Source organism: Camelus ferus, chromosome 18 (assembly GCF_009834535.1).
Source record: "Camelus ferus isolate YT-003-E chromosome 18, BCGSAC_Cfer_1.0, whole genome shotgun sequence".
Classification (NCBI taxonomy): domain Eukaryota; kingdom Metazoa; phylum Chordata; class Mammalia; order Artiodactyla; family Camelidae; genus Camelus; species Camelus ferus.
In genome coordinates, this window is record NC_045713.1 from 8,660,123 (window position 1) to 8,678,909 (window position 18,787).

Sequence of the window (18,787 nt, forward strand, 5' to 3'; positions counted from 1 at the left end):
CGGAGGCTGCTAGGCCTGTCTTGGTGCCTTGGACCTGGAGCACAGCGGTGTGTCCCAGCAACATCCTCACCCTCCACCCAGGCAGCATGTCACCCCGCTGAGTGCCAACGATCTCCAGGGGCAGGCTAACAGTGATTGAGCACCTGCTGTGTGCCTCACGTACACGCCCAGCATGACAGACAAACTTCTATTCATCTTCAAACCAGCTCAGGAGTTGCCTCCTCCACGAAGGCTTCCCTGCAGCAACTTCCAAAGATGGGGGAAGACCCTCACCCTTTGTGGCCCACCCCTTACTTTTCACCATAGACCCCTAACAAAAGGGACAGAGCAGTGGGAGGTCTTCTCTAGAAGCTGTGATCCCCTGAAAATCTTACCCATCTTTGAAACAAGGGCTTGCACACCATAGGTGCTTAATAAGTGTTTGTTGCATGAATGAATGGACAGATGTTTGGTCCAGTGGAATTGACCTGTCTCTGAGTTTGCTCCTAAGGAGATGGACAAGTCCTCACGTTGCTAAGTACAAGGAGAATGTGGCTGGTCGATGCCCTGCCATGGGCACCTGCTGTCCACCAGAGTCTAAGGGGAAATCCAGGAGGTCTTCCTGGAGGAAGGGACATCTGAGAACACTCTTTAAAGCACAGATAGGCTTACCCTGACCAAGATGAGGAAAGGGAGTGAGGCAGTGGGGAACAAGACTGGAAGGGGAAGAGGGAGCTTCCCAGGGCCCCCACACTGGCAGCTGCCAAGCTCAGAATCTGCCCTCCCACAGGCTCCATCCTCAAAACCCTGGAGGGTCACCCTTGTATACACCAAACAGGGGCCTCCAGGAGACAGAGGGGCATGAGTGTGGGCAGAGGGGGGCCTGGGCTGCATGCCAGTCACCATAGATGTGGCTGCTCCGCCACGTGGCTGTTCCCAAACTCCCCTGTGACCCCGGGGACCCGCTCCCGGCTCTGGGCCTCAGCTCCCCATCTGTTTCACAAGAGTCACACTGCCCTGGCGACTCCCCCCCAGCTCAGCAGTCCCTGTCCATGGCAGGCTTGCCCTCACTGCCCTCCTCACAGCAGACGCTGCAGTCTCTGTTCACCTGACCCTGACAACGTCCTGGCCAGCGTCGTCCAGGGTCCTTCCCAGCCGAGGACCGCGGCATCAGGCAGAGCAGGGAGGCAGGCGGGAGGTGGCCCTGCCCCGCGTTTATTTCAGCTCCTCGGTGGAGTCTGTTTGTTTTCATAACCAATTCAATATTTAAGACCCGGCGAGCCGCTGCCTGAGCTCTCGGGCTCCCCCTTCCTTTGTCTCTGCTCCCCCCCCCCCCCCCCGCCCCTCGCGCCTCCTGACAAGCCCTGCGACTCTGATGGAAAATTCATTAGTGGTCTGGCCGCTCCCTCCCCTTCCCGCGTTCCCAGGCAGCTCTGCGGCTCATGTGTCAGCCTCTCCATCCTGATTATCTGGAGACGCCAATTTCAAAGAGACATCTTAATAGTGATGTCAACGAATTAATTAGATGTGTTAATGAGCTAAAAGCAACCCAAATTAAATTAATGCAGTAATAAGCGCAGACAGCAAAATTAGCTCCAATTTCTCTAAATGATTCTGAACTGTACACAACACCTCATCTCGCTAGAACATTACCATCCCCCAAAGCTAATCAGGAACCCAGCGCAATTAACTGCTTAATTACAAACAGGCGCATGCATGGGCGGGCGCACACGCACACACACGCGTGTGAGAAATCCGGCGGGGGGAGGATTTCGCCTGGGCCAGCCTGGGGGCCGCGCAGCCCCCCAGGAGCACAGGCCACCGTCACCCTGCCACCCCTCACGGTCTGGGAGGCTCGGCCATTCCAGTGCAGGAGCTGCGCGCTGTGGCCGGTGTCAGGCGGCTGGACCAGGCCGGGCCGGGAGAAGGGACAGCTGGAGCAGTCCCCCAGTGCCCTGGGCATCTGCCTGGTGGGGGGTTGGCCGAGGTGGAGGAGGGGCTGTGATGGAGGAGGAGGAGGAGGAGGGAGGGGGAGGGGGAGGAGGGGGAGGGGGAGGGGGAGGAGGAGGAGGAGGAGGAGGAGGAGGAGGAGGAGGAGGAGGAGGAGGGGCCGCGGAGGCAGCAGCCCAGAGCACTGAGTTGTTTATTGCTTGCATCAGAATCTGAGTTGCAACTAAGAAGCTAATTGTCCAGCCCGGCTGATTTCCCACTGGGCGGGAGGGCTGCTAATAGCTTCACAAGGGCTCAGGTATCTGATTAGCTGTAATTGCAGCTGGAGATGGGAGAAGGGTGAGGACAGAAGTGGAGCCTTGGGGACAGGGGTGGGGGGTGGGAGACAGGGACACAGTGAGGCCAGATGGAGGGCGAGGCCGGGCGGGGAGGGTGCCAGGCAGGTGCAGGGGAGGAGGGGCGTGACCAGAGGCGGTGCGGGAGCGAGCGGTGGAAGGGCCACCCCCAGCAGCCTCTCTGAGGACACCCCGCCCCCTGTGTGTGTAGACCCGGATCCCAAGGCCCAGGCCACACCGTCTCTGGGAGACCTGTGACCCCCCAGGCCCGCCTATGAAATGGGGACACCGTCAGCCTAGAGGGCCCAGGACGCAGGGCCAGGTGATGGGAGCAGGCCCGGAGCTGGACAGGGCCGGGGCCAGCAGACAGGGGCTGGAGCGCCTGCCCCTGTGGGCACAGGCCCCCTGCCCGCCTCCCCTCCTCCTGCCTTTTGGGGGATGCTTCATTCTCCTCAGCCAGGGATGCTTTCTGTTCATTTCTGATCTGGGCAGTCGATTCGGGGGGAAGGAAGGAGCTGATTGATTGGCCCCCAGGCCAGTGTAGCCCCTCCCCCAGGTGGAGAATGGCTCTCCCCAGAGCAGGGCAGGGCCAGGGCCCCAGGAGGCCCCCAGCTGGGGGCCGGGGACAGGCAGCGTTGACAACCCCAACAGGCTACAAGCCACGCTTTCCCACTGCAGCAGCCCCGCCTCCTCTCTCTCCAGCCCTGTCCTTCCCATCCCTCTTCAGCTCCTGCGTGTCTCCCGCTCATGCCTACATTCACGTGTCCACTTTTTCAACTTACTGAGTCATTTTAAATGTATCCATTTCCATCCTCGCCCCAAACTGGAAGCAAAGGGATGCCGTCCCATTAACCCACTGGCCACAAGCTGTGCTCCTCATGGTGGCAAAGGGACTGTGCCCCTCCCTGCCCTCGCTGAGCTCCTGTGCTGCGCCCCTGACCTATGTGCTCCTGGGGGAGCACAGGGCCCTGGGGACCCTGCGTGCCGCAGGCAGAGTCCCCGGGAGGTGGCTTTGGAGGGTACAGGGTGTGGATTAGTTGGGAGGATTGGGGCCCTGGACTTCAAGTGGCAGGAGAGCAAGGGGCTGCCTGAGAGCCGTGGGGGGCTGCCGGGGCCCTAAGACGTGTGGCCCCTGGCGTGTCCAGAGCCGCCCTGGCCGTGGAACCAGCAGGGAGGTGGCCGGTGGCTGTCAGCTCCCAGCCCCACCCCCAGTGCCAGAGCCAGCCTTTACCCCGTTGGCCTCCACTTTCAAACCTACAAAATGGGGGGATCCCAGCCGTGCTGTCAAGGAACAGAAAGGCTCAGGGTCTTCGGGACCAGAAGAGACCTGTGGCCACCCAGGCCACAGGTCCCCTGCTGGGACGTCACACAGCACTGACGAGGGTGGGAGGGGCCGTGCCCACCTGGGGTCAGTGTGTGGCCCCCACAGGTCCCAGTTCCCAGGCTGGGGACTCTCTGTTTTACAGGTGGGGAGAATGAGGCTGGGCGCCAGGGGCCCTCTGTGTGTCTCGCCCCATGCCCGGCGGTCACCCTGGCTGTGGTTACAGGACTGGATTTCCCACAGGAAGAAAGGATTGTTTTGCTGGCACAAGTGTTCCGATGAGCCTTCCTCTCCCTGAGCAGGAGTGAGTCCCAGAGCCCCCAGGGGTGGGGACAGCAGGGTGGGTGGAGCTGCGGGCCAGCGCGGATGGAGAAGGGGCAGCCAGCCCTGGACACAGTGGCCAGTCCGGTGGCTGGAAGGCGCACCCCTTGGTCTCCATCCTCCGACCCGGGCGAGTGGGCCGCAGGCTTCTGTGGATGGGGAGAGCCCGGTGCATCGCCCAGGTGCTGGCGGGCACAGGCCGCGCACGCGCAGACAGGTGCGCGCGAGAGGGCCACGGGCCTCGGGGAGCCTGGCCCGCCGTGTCAGACACGCACCTGGAGGCCGCCCAGGCTCCCGCAGCCCGTGCCGATTAGAAACTCACTTTGCCGTTATTTTAATTCGTCTCTGGGGCCCTGGCAGGAAAGTCATGTGATTATTATTATTTTTTTTTGGCTGGAAACTCCAGCCGCCATTATATAAATTACGTATAACTGAATCCATCGGAGGCAGTTTCTTTGAAACAGTCATGGTCTCCCTTTCCCAACAACAAACCAGCTGACACCCTCTCCTCAAAACTTACCTCTGTGTCCCCAAGGGAGAACTTTCTGGCCCTGGGGGGGAGGGAGGCCTGCAGACCACCCAGAGCACCTCACCCACTGGGGACAGGGGGCTCTGAAACCCGACCACTGTGAGGTCCAACCCTGCGGCACCAGGGCTCGCTGTGTGACCTTGAGCTAGTTGCCTGCCCTCTCTGAGCCTCCATTTTCTGGTCTGTTTCAGCCTCCGCCTCAGAGGGCTGGCGTGAGGTTTGAAAGAGCTGATGTCCTCAGTGTGATGCCTGTAGGGAGCGTCCAGCTTGGAGGACTCGGTCTCCAGCCGCCCAGCCCGCAGCACGGGTGCCCAGCCGCCCAGCCCGCAGCACGGGTGCCTGGTCCTGCACTCTGTTTTAATCAGGGGTGGGGACGCACCGATGTGGAGCTGTCATGAAGGAGGAAGATTCTGTGTGGTCACAGTGCCCCAGAAACAGGGCCACGCGAGGGAGCTCCAGGGTCGGGCAGGAGGCTGTCCCCGCTCATCTGGAACCTGCCCAGAGATGAGGGTGGTGGACAGTGGCCTGGGTGTGGGAGCCCCTGGAGGAGGGGGGGTGGGGTGGGCTCTGCACTGGCTACACGCTTGCTTTCCTGTCTCTAGGACTTGGCCAGCCCTGGGGAGGCTGTGACCCCAGACTCAGCAGGCCCCAGACATCAGAGCATACAGAAAATAAGAAAACAGCAAACACAATGGAATCAAAGGGATGCCAGCCACTGACTCCTCCAACAGGCCGGGCGGGGAGGCTTCCCCAGGCGCAGACACGGAGGCCCTAGGACAAAGCCACTTGCTCGAGGTCACGCAGGGAACTGGGCAGGGCCAGGTGAAGACCAGCGTAGGGTGACCTCAGCCTCCTGGGGCTGGGGCTGGGGCTGGGGCTGGGCCGTGGGGAGAGAGGAGGGTGCTGGCCAGCGGGTGGGATGTGGGTGGACGCAGGCCATGCTGGTCCGTGTCAGGGCTCCATGAGGCCGCATCTGTGGCACAGAAGTGCAAAGCCAGTGTTCTCTAGGTGGACTTGGACAAGGCCCTGCCCCTCAGGCCTGTCTCCCTATCTGGACTGCGATGGATGCCGTGGTAGGTCACTAAGACGGTGATGCTTCGTTACACGGGGGCCAAGATGTGCCCCAGCTGATCCCCGCATGTCCTGTTTGGTGATAAAAGCCTAAAACCGACAAACAGGGGGGCTGGTGGGTAGCATGCAGACAGAATCCTGTGTGGAATATTACTCAGCCAGTAAAAGGGATGGGATGCTCGGCTCCCCCACAGTGGGACGGCCCGGGCAGGAGGGTCAAGCCAGCAGGACACAGGACGCTGTCACTGAGGGGAAATGGGGAGGTGGACTCGTCCTCGCACAGGACAGAGTGCCTCCGGGTGCACAAGAGACAGCCAGCAGCCGCACTCCCGGACCTCGCAGCCTGGGACCTGCGGGGAGAGGCCAACTGACTTTTCAGCCCATCCTCTTGTGCTGCCTGAGATTGTTTTTTCACCATGTACCTGTGTTACTTTCTTTTTAAAGACGTTTCCAGCACTTGTAGGTACATCCCCAAGAAAAGTGAAAACATTGGCCCATGCAAAAATCTGTCCGGGGTATTCACAGCAGTGTGACTCAGGATAGCCAGAAAGTGGAAACAACCCAAACACCCATCACAGGGTGAGCGGATGAACAGATGTGGTCCCTTCACACCATGGGATACAACGCAGCCTTAGACAGGAAGGACACACTGAGACCCACACGACGCAGGTGAACCTCGAGAAGCCAGACACAGAAGGACACGCATCTCTCTTGTAAGAAATGTCCAGAATAGGCAAGTCTACAGACCCAGAGAGGGCCGGGGGCTGGGAGGGTGTGGGGTGACCGCTAACAGGCACCGGGCTTGTTCTGGGAGGGATGACAGTGTTCTGGAGTTCGGAGGTGGTGATGGTGGCTCGGCTCTGCGAATGCACCAAAGACACTGACCTGCACCTTCAGAAAGAGAGCCGTCCTGTGTGGTGTATGCGTTTCCCAGGCTGCTGTGACAAAGCCCCGCAGACTAGGTGACCTGAAATGGCAGAAAAGCAGAGCCTCCTGGTCCTGGAGGCCAGAAGTCGGAGCTCAAGTTGTCAGCAGGGCCGGCCTCCCTCCAACACCCCAGGGGCGGATCCTGAGTTCCCAGACCAGCTCCCGGGGCGCTGGCCACCCGTGGGGGCCCCCACCCGGTGGCCACAGGGCTTCGGACTCTGCCTCTTTTTCCCCGTGGCTTCTCCTCCTCTTGTGAGGACACCAGCCACCTGGATCAGGGCCCACGGAAAGAGCTCACCTTGGGTGGGTTACCTCTGCAAAGAGCTCATGGCCAGGTCTGGTCAGTTCCAGGCACTGGAGGTTAGGGCTTCAGCACATCTGTAGGGGGTGGGGGGCCTAGTTCACCCCACAGCATATGTGGATTTTATCTCAATAAAGCTGTGATGTCTTCTGGAAAGTTTTAAGCAATGAAATATAAAAAGGGAGAGAAGAAATCCATGCATGGCAGGACCGTTGAGCCTGAATGGGTCTGGGGTCACCTCACAAGCAGACACGACTCTCTCTGGGGGAGGCCCCGCCACCCCTGGCTCCGCAATCATCACTGGAATGACGTTTTCGAGAACACCAGCGGCGATCTCCACAGCCCTGGCCTGCGTCCCCATCCCTGTCCCCGTCCCTCCCTGAATCGCCAGGCCTCTCTCTGAGGCCGCCCTGCCCTGGCGCTGCTCGCCGGCCCCTCCCGGCCCCTCCCGGTCCCCTCCCTCCCCTCCCCCACCCGGCAGGCCTGTCAGGCGCCCACGTCCCCAACTTTCACAGTAACAGCCTGTCACACACACCACCTCTTTGCACCCGAGACGCTCTCTGATCTGTGTAAACTGTGACTGAAGCCGCGGCGCGCGGTATTAATATCTTTTGTTTGTGTGTCAGGGTTCTGCGGAATCTAATTACGGCGTGTTCTCTGCGTATCCGGGGTGTTCGAACAATCCCGCGGAGCAGACAATGCAAACTGTTGACCTGCAAGGTAAACTGCTCGTGGGGAACTTGGGGGCGGCGGGCGCGGCTGCTCTTTTCTGCGGGGGCGCCCGCCTCGCGGCCTGCGGGGGCCCCGGGTGGGGGGGGGCAGGGGCATCTTCACCGGGGGGTGTTTATCACAGCAGCGGTTTTCAGTGTGTACTTCTGTGTATACGCACGTGTGCACACACGTGTACATGCGCACACGCACACGGGAGCTAGGCCTCCCTCTCTGAGCGACTCCTGTCTCCACGGGCCTCTCCCTGCTGGGTCTGCGTCTCCCTTAATAGCTCTGCGCTCTGTCAGGTGGACATAAGGTCCTGCAGCTCAGATGGGGAAGTCCAGGCCTGTGAGGACGCATGTGGCCCAGCAGGAGCCCAGGCTGACTCTGGGCCGCCCCCGGTACCAGATAAACCCACGTCTGGGAGCACTGGACCTGGGCTCGGCCCCCATCAGGTAGGGGGACACAGTCCGTCCTCCAGGGTGGGCCCAGGTGAAAACCATCACCCCTCCTGGACAGACAGGGAAACTGAGGCCCAGAGAGGTCAAGGGCTTGTGCACGACACACAGCGGGCTGGTGGTAGGGCCGGGCTCCCCCTGGCCCTGCAGCCCCCATCCTGGAGGCTAAAAGTCAGCGTCCTTCAGGTTGAGGGCAGCTTTGGGATCCCCAGACTGGGGTCCTGGCCCCACAGACGGGTGAGCCTGGCAAGCACACGCCAACTCCGACTTCAGCCACTCCCCTGGGAGGCAGAGTTGATGTGCGCCCGACAGCAGCGAGCCCTGCCCGTCAGCCTAGCCCGGAGCCGGCACCCGGGGGCTGCAGAGGTTCCTCCAGGTTGGGGGGACCTGCTCTGGGCTTCCGCCTCCCCCTCTGTGGGTTGGAGAGGGGACCCGGACTTTGAGTGTCCCGAATAGAGAAAAACAGGCCAGGTCTACAGCAGGCCAGGTGAGGAAAGGCTCCAGGATGCCGGGCTGCAGGTGGAGGGGGCCTGCGAGGCGGGGGTCGCGGGAGTACAAGGGCCTGCAAACTGCCTGAACCGGGGATTCCACGTGCAGGAGGAGTTCCAGTAAGCGAACCAGTGGGACTGTGCGCTGCGCAGGTCTGCGCCCGTTGTGTGCATGTGTGTAATAAATGCGCAGGCAGGCGGCCCACGTGTGCATGCAGTCGGGTGCACACGGAATCAGTGTCGCGTCTGCCTGTGCGCGCCTTGGGAAACGCCGCAGCGCCATCTGCCGGCACGGACGGCGCGGGGCGGGGCGCGAGGCGGCGAGGCCCCGCCCATCGTGTGAGGCCCCGCCCACCTCCAGGCTCCGCTCGCCTCCCGGGGCCCTGCCCCTCCGTCTGGAACCCGGACCCTCTGGTGCCTCCGCGAGGCCGGCATCCCGTCTGGGTTTTGGAGGTCCGGACTGAAGTGGGGACAACTGCAAGGATTAACCGCGCACCAGGAGCACAGTAAGCGAGCTGCCCTCCTGTGGCCCCATTTTACAGATGCGGAAAACCTCACCTGCCAAGGTCCCACGGAGACAACGAGGCCAAGCGGGCTTTAAGGCTGGCAGCCCGGGGGCACAGAGTGCACTCATCCAGGACCGGTGAACTGAGGTGTATTCGTTGGCTATTAATTAATAGTTCTTCACGAGCATGAACCCATAGCCCTGACGCCGCTTCACGCGAGTCAGGTACAGAGACCTGCCTGCATCTGCAAGTGGCGGGGCCAGAGTCAGCGCCCCCTTTCTGACTGTCGCCTGTACCTGATGTGGGCGGGAATTAGGGGTGGGGGCCGGGAGTGTCAGGATTTCAGAGCAAAGTCAGTAGGGCTTGACCCCCCTGGAGGCCTTGGCTTCCCCAGCTGTACAGTGTGGGGGAAGTGGGCTAGAATAGGTTCTGTCCCTGCTGGCCCCCGCACACACCCCCCCGGACTGTGCAGGATACAAGGAGTCCCTGAAGGACTGAGCTGGTGCAGACTGGGGATTCCAGGCCTATCGCCCTGCCCGGCCCCCCATGGGGTCCCTCCTGGCCCCCAGGGCTGTCTGAGCCCCTCTCTGCCACTGCCTGAGGCCCCCACCTTCACCATCCCGCTCTGGGGGGCGCATCTTGGAGTGTAAGGGGCTGCCAGGGGCAGACGGTGTCCACCCCGGTGCCAGCCCAGCGGGAATTGTGGGGGTGCGGGGGGGAGCCTGTGCTGTGGAAAGCCTCTGCCAAGTGCACAGCAGGCCTGCACCTGGGGGGCGGGGAGGGCACGCTGCGGGGACCCTGCAGTGGGGGTGGGGAGGGGCAGCAGCAGGCCTGGCTCAGTAGTGTCCCTGACAAGCCTGACCTTGGGCACGTCCCTCCGCCCAGCCCTCAGGTTCCTGCTGTCCGAACTGCCTACCAGCTCCCATGTCCATCGGGGGCCCAGTCACACACAGCTCCATTCACATCCCAGCTGTGCCACTGACTGGCTGTGTGGCCCCGGGCAAGTTGCTTCACTTCTCCGAGCCTAATAGCCTCATCTGGAAAATGGGCTCACACCCTGGGCTGCCTCTGGTCCAGGCATGGAGCCAGAAGCAGAGCCTGGAACAGAGGAGGGCAGACCTGCCCCAGGCCAGACCACAGCAGGTCTCGGCAGCCCCATTGTGTGCTGGCGCAGTGTCGGACGCGTGACACTGCTGTTTCACTCCATCCTCACAACCGGCCCGGGAACCGGGCCAGAATGCCTTCTTCGGCCCCATTTTACAGACAGGAAAATGGAGGCTCAGGCAGTGTGACTTTCCCAAGGAAGCAGGGCTCGAAGTGGATCACTGCACCCCATCCTCAGGCCCAGGGATGCCCCAGTCTCTTGTCTGGCCTGGCTCGGGCTGGGATCCCTGGAGGAAGGATGTCCACACGGTTCACAGATGCTGGGAATTTGGCCCCTCCTCTGAGAGAGTGGCGCCGCTGAGCCCTGCAACCCATTTTACGGACGGGCAGCCCGAGGCTGAGGCAGAGCTGGGGGCAGAGCCTGAAGCATGCGTGCCTCTGACTACCACAGCAGGCTGGGCACACGTAGGTGGGACAGCCACTTGGACCCACTACTACCCAGCACGGCACATGCGGCCCCTTTTACTTCACCACAGTCACAGGTCAGGGACCTGCTCTCCCCCATCCTTGGGTGGGGAGGGGGTGTCAGACCCCGCACAGTTCAACTTCAGCCTGCTCAGGGCAAGAGAGCCTGAGCCCGAGGGGCTCGGAACTGATGTCCCTCCAGGCTGAGCCCCTACACCCACACGTGCACACACACACGCACACAGGTGCGCCCAGGCTCACACCTGCCCGCCCGCCCACCACAGGTGTGCCTGCTAGGCTGAGCTAAGTCAGCTACCCGCTTCTGTGTGTTCAGATTCTGGGCAGCCAAGATAACTCTACAAATGTCTACTGCCGTTGTTGGATGGATGCAAGGATAGATGGGGGGTAGGGACAGACCGATGGACAGATGGTGGGTGGATGGTTATGGATGGTGGGTGGATAGGTGGATGGGGATGGACAGGTGGTAGGTGGATGGTGGGTGGTGAGGGGATGGGTGGACGAGTAGAGAAACTGAAACTAAGACCAAGTGCTCTGCTCACACCCATTGTTTCCTAGTGGAGACAGGTTACGCTAAGGCCTGCTGTGAGCCCATTTTACAGATGAGGAAACAGAGGTAGAAGGTAGGCAGTGACTGGTGCAGGGTCACACAGCGAGCTCAGTGAAGCCCAGGACCCAGTCCTCAGGGAGGCCCCTGCCTGGCCTGGGTGGCCCGGGTGGTGTCAGCAGCACAGCCACATCTGGAAAATGGGCTCACACCCTGGAGACCCTCGGGAGACCCAGATGGGCACCCGCCCCTGCGCCTCCTGCAGTCCTGTCCAGGGGGTCTGTCTCCTCCCTGGGGCCTACACATTAGGCCTCAGTGGCCTGGGGACCTACCTGCCCCAGCCAGCTCTCTAGAGCCCCCTCACCACCCCAGCCTGACCCGAAGGGCTCAGAAGCGGGTGTGGCGGGATGAAGGCCAGGAATTCTGCCCGTCCAAGGGGCTGACAGCACATCGTTACATGAGTTTGTAATTAAACACTTGTGCATCATCAGACACCCCAGCATGGTGTCTGATGAATTAATTACGAGGACACCAGACCCCCCGCTTTTGGTCCTCCCCACTGGGTGTGGAGTGGTGGCCCTGAGCCTGCATGTGGGAGACACGTTCCAGGGAGCTGGGGTGTCCCCAGGCCCCTCTCCCGCCCCCGGCTCTGTCAGCAGCCCACACAAGCACCCAGGCCAGAAATGGGGGTCCTCCTGGCCCCACTCCCCAACTGTTCCAGACTCAGTTGCATGAGTTCCAAACCTGACCTGCCCACCTGCTCCTCCCCTCACTGTCCTCTGGCTGCCCCATCTCCCTCCCGTCCCCCTTCTGCACCCGAGTCCCATCCACCCCTGCCTGAAGTGCCCAGATGTGGCTGCCACCCCCACCACTGGCCTCCTGCTGCCCCTCCCCCACCTCCCTGGGAAGCCAGACTTATAGTCTCAACGCCTAGATCTGAATGGGGATCTTCCTCCCGGAACCCAGACGCCATCCAACCACGAGAAACCCTCTGACAAAGCCGCATGGAGAGGCGCTCTGCAAGATACCTGACCAGTGCTCCTCGACACCGCCCAGGTCACCAAAGCAAGGACATTCAGAAAACAAAGGAGGCCAAGGAGACACGGGACGAAATGTCACGTGGGATCCTGGATGGGGGGAGGGGAAGTGAGGGCATCTGAGTGACGTGAGGGGTAACTGCCAGGCTGGAGCAGCGCTGGTGTCTCAGCGGGGACACCCAGTGAGAGGCGGAAGGTGTTGACCTAGGGGAACGGCGTGTGCGGGAGCCCTGCGCGCTGTCGCTGCTGCGTCTCCGTAAATCTAAACTACGGTAAAACAAAGATTGAGACGAGAGAGGGCGAGACGAGGGACCGATCCAAGTAGAGTGAAACGTCCCATCTAGTCATCTGACCCTGGTGGCAGCTCAGTGGGTGTCTGTTACGTTGTTTTCTGTGTTTGGAATGTCTCATAATTAAACATTTCAGACAAAAACAAACCCAGATCTAATATGTCACCCCAGCCTGACACCCTCAAAGGCTCCCTGGGGCCCTTAGGATTAAGTCCAAAATTCTTAACCCCGCCCCTAAGATGGACTAGGACCCTCCTGCCCGCTGTTCTGCCCCTGACGTCATGGCAGAGCCCAGCCAATCCCTAGGGCTCTGCCCTCCAACATCATACAAGGCCTGGCCAATCCCAGCATCCGGCCCCCTAACTTCACACGAGGCCTGGTGCCTTCCCTTCTGCCCTGTTTTGGGCCCTGGACCAGGCTCCCAGTCTGCAACTCTGGCAGCTTCAGCCTTGGCAGGGCAGGGTCACAGGTCCCAGCCCCCTCGTGGGGGTCACCTCACTGGACGTCACTGGTTGTGGCTCAGGAAGGTCTCCCCACCCCCAGGCTGGAGGCTGGGGGCCACCTGGGGAGAATGGCAGGCAGGTGTCATTCTCCCATTTCACAGATGGGAAGCCCAGGCTGCGCAGTAAATAGACGGGTGCGGGCTGGAGTCCAGAGTCTGTCTCCTGGGCCAGCCTTCTCCATCTCGCTGCCCTCCCAGCCCGGTTTCCACCTGTGAAACAGCACAGGGGCCATAAATCCAGACTACTGCCCAGCCCGGGTGGGAGAAACTGTCAGGCCCTTGGGAGCTGGGCCCTGGCAGCTCCCCATCCTCGGGTGAAGGACACCAGAGTGATCACTCAATTCATCGACTGATGAATTCAGCAACATTGTACCGACCGCCTCCTATGTGCCAAGCCCTGGGGATACAGCAGTAACGTGTGGGGTGGCAGGTCAAGTCCCCCCCTCGTGGGGCTTCTCTTCCATGCGGGAGGCTGATACTAAACAAGCAAGCATGGCGTGTACTGGCTGGAGGAGGCTGTGTGTGGAGGATGGGAAGAGGGAGAGGCCCCCCTGAAAACCTAGACCTCAGGGAGGTGAGGCAGCCAAGCAACTATTCCAGGAAAGATTCCAGGCAAGCAATAGCAGGTGCAAAGGCCCTGTGGCAGGAGCTCTCCTGCCCTGTTTGTCCTGGCACCAGGTACTCCAGGTTGTCATCTTCAGTGGTTCCTCTGGTTTGGCCATTGTCCCCCCCCACCCCCCCCACAGGACTGGCAGGGAAATGGGGGTCAGCGAGAGGGACAGGACGGCCAGCCAACAATCTTCAGTCTAAGCAGCCCAACCCCCATTGCACCAAAGGGAAACTGAGGCGCCAGACCCAGCTCAGACCCCTCAGGAGCTCCGAGCAGGCGCTCGGGTCCTGCCTCCCTGGCCGGGTGCGTGCAGGTAGGTAGGTAGGTGAGTGTGTGTGTGTGTGTGGTTGTGTGTGTATGTGTGTGTGTGCGGCTTACCTGTGGGTGGCTGTCCCTGGGCACAGCAGCATGTCTTGGTGGAGGAACTTGGCCAGAGCACCAGTCAGAGCCTAAGGCCCTGTGCGGCCGGCTGGGCCCACCAACTGGGCTTCAAGAAAGGGAACCGAGACCTGGAGTGGCCTGCCCCCCCTAAGGTGCTCCAGTGCAGCTGGGTCAGACAATCCCCCATCTCCCTGCCCTGTTTCCCCAGCCTCGCACAAACAGAAGCCTGGCCCGGGGGCTACCTCCCACCCTGGGCTCGCCCTGCCACAGCCCCCAAGGAACAATTTACCTTTCAGAGCCGGTCCAAGATATTAATTAAGATAAATCTACCTCAATTTTGAGATTCTCTTATCATGTAATTTATCAAAATTATGTTAATTATTTCTGTAGGGCAGCAAAATTATTACCTCTTTTGTGTCTGATTTGTATTAATATTCATAATTTAATAATTCAGCGTCCTGGCCATCTGGTCCGGGAGCAGGCTCCCTTCCCTCCCTGGTCCCAGCCAAAGTGTCCCCACCGCGACGTGGGTGCCCCTGGGGCCTGGCCTGTCCGGTCCCCACGCCTGCCTGCGTCCAGCCCAGTGGCCGCTGCCCCCGCCCCTGCCCGCCCACTCCGGGGGCCCCAGGAGGCCTGAGGCCCCTGCAGGTCGGAGCCCAGGTACGTGCACACGCCACCACCCCAGCTTGGCAGGTGAGCCAAGCTGAATTGACATTTTCCACACTTTGTGAGTTTTACACTGTAATTTGACATAATTAATGCCTACATTACTGCTGATAATTTAGCTAGTTAATTAAACTCGGAGGAGATAATTAAGGAAAGGCTACTGCTTGGATTGCTAATTGTTTTTGTCATTATTTCAGGGGCCGACAGCTGCCGGCTGAGTCATCCTGTTTTGTCAGCTGATGGGTCATGTGATGGGGGTCCCCTGGGGGGCCCCCACTTCCAGGGGAGGGAGGCACACAGCCAGCCAGCCGGCTACCTGGCTGCTGCCTGGAGCCCCGCCAAGTGCTGCTGGCTGGTCCTCCCCCTCCTGCCCGAGGTAACAGCCACCCCCCACACTGACATGGAGCCCCTGCCTGAGAGCTGGGCCCGGGGTCACTCGGAGGCCAGTGGAGCAAACCAGAGGGGGGGACCCCTCTGAGCCCCGCACTGAAGCCCAAGCGGTGAAGCGGCCCTGGAGCACCCCTCCTGCAGTGGTCAGATAGGAGGTAGGACTTCCCGGCCGGCGGGGGCGCAGCATGGGTTATCCCACATGGCAGAGAGCGACGGGAGACTGTGGGCAGGAGCGGGAGAGGACGGGTGGGTCTGTGCTCGAGACCCTTGACATCGAGACGCGGATGGGCTTGAGAAGGGCTCCGACTAGCACCCCCGTTAGCCTGCCCTTCCAAGGCCCCCTGCAGCCGGCCCCCTGGTGGCAGGTAGACCCGACATCCGGGGGAAGGGGAGAAGGTGAGCCGCTCCCCCCACCGCCTGCCCCACGGGCCACACCCCGTGGGACTAGCCGACTGACAGCACCTTCCACTTACAAAGCCGCCTGCACAGAGCACAGCATGGGGTGTATCACTGTCACTGGTGTCCCCACTCTCCTGACGTGGAAGCCAGAGCCCTGCTCGAGGCTACACAGCAGACCCGATGCAGGCCTCACGGGAGGATGGGCGCCCAGCCCAGGGCCACGCCGTCCTGGCCCCAGTTGGGACAGCAACTCTGCTCCCGCGCAGGCCCTGAGGGAGGGCGTGATTACCAGGTCAGGGCCAGGTCCTCACCTCCATGGGCTCGCAGTCTGGTTGGGCGCACACAGGCAAAGGGAAGGGCCTGCACTGCGTCGCCAGGCACCCATTAGGGAGCTCTACTTGGCGATCAGAACACGCAAGTCAGAGGGCTCCAACCATCTTGCCTTATTATCCCTCAGAATAAGAAGTCTACACGTAAGAAGGTTCTAGCTTGGCTAATTCAGGGCTCAGTGACAGCCACAGCATGTCAACAAAGACCCGGGAGCCTTCCCTGTTTCTGCCCTGCCAGTCTCTGCTTGGTGGCCATACTTTGCCTCATGGTCCCAAGCTGGCTGCTGTGGCACTGTGAGTCCTAAGTCCCGCCACGGCACCCCACATCCCAGGTGGCGTCTGGCAAAGATGGGGGTGGGGTCTCACGATCACACTGCTGTCTTAGTTGGAGGTCTGCAGGGAAACATGGGGAGCCGAGCTTTTCTCCTGCTTCATTTCTGCCATTGGCAAGAGCCTCAGCTCAGACCATGAGAACTGGCTTTCTAGCCACAAGCTCCTTGGTGGAGCGCCTCGTCTGTTTAGGTCTGGCCTTAGACAAAAGTGCTCTTTTAGCAAATGTGAAAGCTTCCCCCAGCTTTCAGGCTGGCTACCTTCCACTCAAACTCACCCCTCTCGCTCATTAAGATTTACCAAAAGCCACAAGAAGCAGTCAGTTAATACTGATATTCTGAATATCTCCCTACGATTTTCCCAGCCTTGATGGATTTGTGGTCTGGGAGCCACGGCCCCACAGGTCACAGCTGTGTCTGATTTTACGTGAGTTCATCCTAATGACCACCAGCCTCCCACCCGGGGCGCGGGGCCTCACTGCCCAGTGCCCCGCCCTCCCTCGGGCAAGTCCGCCCTGGAGGGCCTGTTAGTGGTTGTGCCCCTACTCCCGGACATAAATTATATGTCGTCAACTAATATGAGAAAACCTGAGTAAAAGTGTAAACTGAAAGGGAATTATTGCCCCATATGTAACGTGTTGGGTGTTGCCCTCCAAACCTTCACACCCACCCAGAACCTCAACGTGGGGCCTCATTTGGAAATGGGGTCATTAGGGTGGGTCCTCATCCAATGTGACAGGTGTCCTTCTCAAAAGGAAGCATCTGGACACAGACACAGACCCGCATGCAGGGAGACGGCCGTGGGAGGAGGTGGCAGGGATGCAGCCGTGAGCCAAGGAACGCGAGGAGCACGGGTGGCCACCAGAAGCCAGGAGAGGCCTGGACAGACTCTCCCCACAGCCTTGGACAGAGCCAACCCCACTGACACCTTGACTTTATACTTCTAGCCTCCAGAACAGTGAGAAAGTTAATTTCTGTTTTTTTAAGCTACCAAGTTTGTGGCGTGCTGTTCCAGCAACCCTAGGAAATACACACGCCGTGAGACATGGAGTCCAGAGGTAAGGAGGTTCTAGGACTGGTTCAGTCAGTGGGTCAATGATGTCATGAAAGATCCAGGTGTCTTCAATCCTCAACATATCAGCAATATCTGCCCTCATGGTCACAAAACGGCTGCTACAGCACCATGCATCCAAGCAGGTCTGATATCATCCAGCAAAACAGAGGGCGTGCCGTCCCAGTGCCTCCTTTATAGAAGGTGAGAATGGCCATGATTGGCTTGTGGGGGCCATCTTCCCTGAGACCACAGGAGGGCGTAGAGGGGGACATCTAAGCGAAATAGGGAAGGCCAGCAGTGCCTGCCTTGAAGGCACCCAGGGCCCCGCCAGCGAGTGGCAGCAGGGATTGCAACAACCAGGCAGGAAGGGACTCTGTTGTGGAGACTGTGGAGGGGGCAGAGGGTAGAAGCAGGTCCCCCGTGGGTGGCTGGGCAGCAGACCCTCAGCCCTGCACGCAGCGCCTATTCTGAGCCGGCCTTGGGTTCTGGTCACCCTTGCCGCCTGAGCGTGTGGCCTCTGGGCTCCCAGCGCCGTCACCCACACCTGTCCGAGGGACCCGCCCTGTCACCGGGGCATCTCGGGCTCACTTCAGGATCCGGGTGGGCCCACAACCTCCTGAAGGTGCCGGAGCCGGTGGGGCAGGGCGATCTGGCTGCAAGCCTGCTGACTGCCCGCCGTGGGCTAAGTTGTGTCCCCCAGAAAGACACCCTGAAGTCCTAACCCCAAGCCTGTGGGCGTGCACGTGCCTGGAATCGGGCTTCGCGGGTGCGGGTGGCTGTGAGCTCGCCCCGGTGAGCGTGGGCTGCCGCCCAGCGCCCCATGCCCTTCTGAGTAGAGGGGGGCTTGGACCCAGATGCACAGGGAGGAGGCGGCCGCGTGAGGACAGAGGGGCACGTGGAGCCGGGGAGGCAGGAAGGACCCCCCGCCCCGAAGCCCTCGGAGGGAGGTGGCCCTGCCGGCACCTTGACTCTGGCCTTCGGGCCCCCGGAACCGGGAGAGGAGAAAACTGTTGTTTCCTCGCCCAGTCTGGGATGCTTTGTTACGGCGGCCCCGGGACCCGCAGCGTCCCCAGTATCGGTTCCCGCAGGACCCGGGCTGCAGCGGCCTCTGCAGAGGCCCGGTGTGGACGCCGCGCCCCAGAACCGTGGCAGCTCGGTGTGGCTGCTCCACATGATTCTGAGTAGCGAGCAGGCCACACCGAGGGGCCCTGCGTGGGCTGGGGGTGATCAGAGCCTCCTCCACGCACGCGCTTCCCCCTCCCAGTTCACACCGTGGCCAGAGCGGCCTCATCGCAGGGCTCCCCCGAGCCTCTCTCTGCTGCAGCCAGAATCTCCCTCCAGCCCCAGGGCCTGCACAGCTGCCGCCCCCGCCCGCCCCGCCCCATCCTGTGTCTGGCTGACCCACTCACCCTGCTGGCCCCTCTGGGCCGTCCTCTCCCACGGAGCCCCTGCCCGGGACTGCAGCTCCCAGTACTTGCCGCCCGCAGCCCCCCAGGCGGGAGCTGGGCTCTGGTTTGGGCGCCCTGACCCCTTGCTGGATGGACGGACAAGACGTAACAGGACCAACCGCACACAGAACCTCCCCAATGAGAAGTTTCCCCCACGGAGCTGGGGGGGGTCCCGCAGGGTCGTGGGGAGACACCTGGGTGGGGGGAGACGCCCAGGTGGCCTGGATCAGGGGCGGAGCTGCGGGATGGAGGGAAACTCAGATTCAGACACATTTTGAGAGACAGTGGACGACAGCAGTGTGGTCCCCCCAGTGGCGGTCA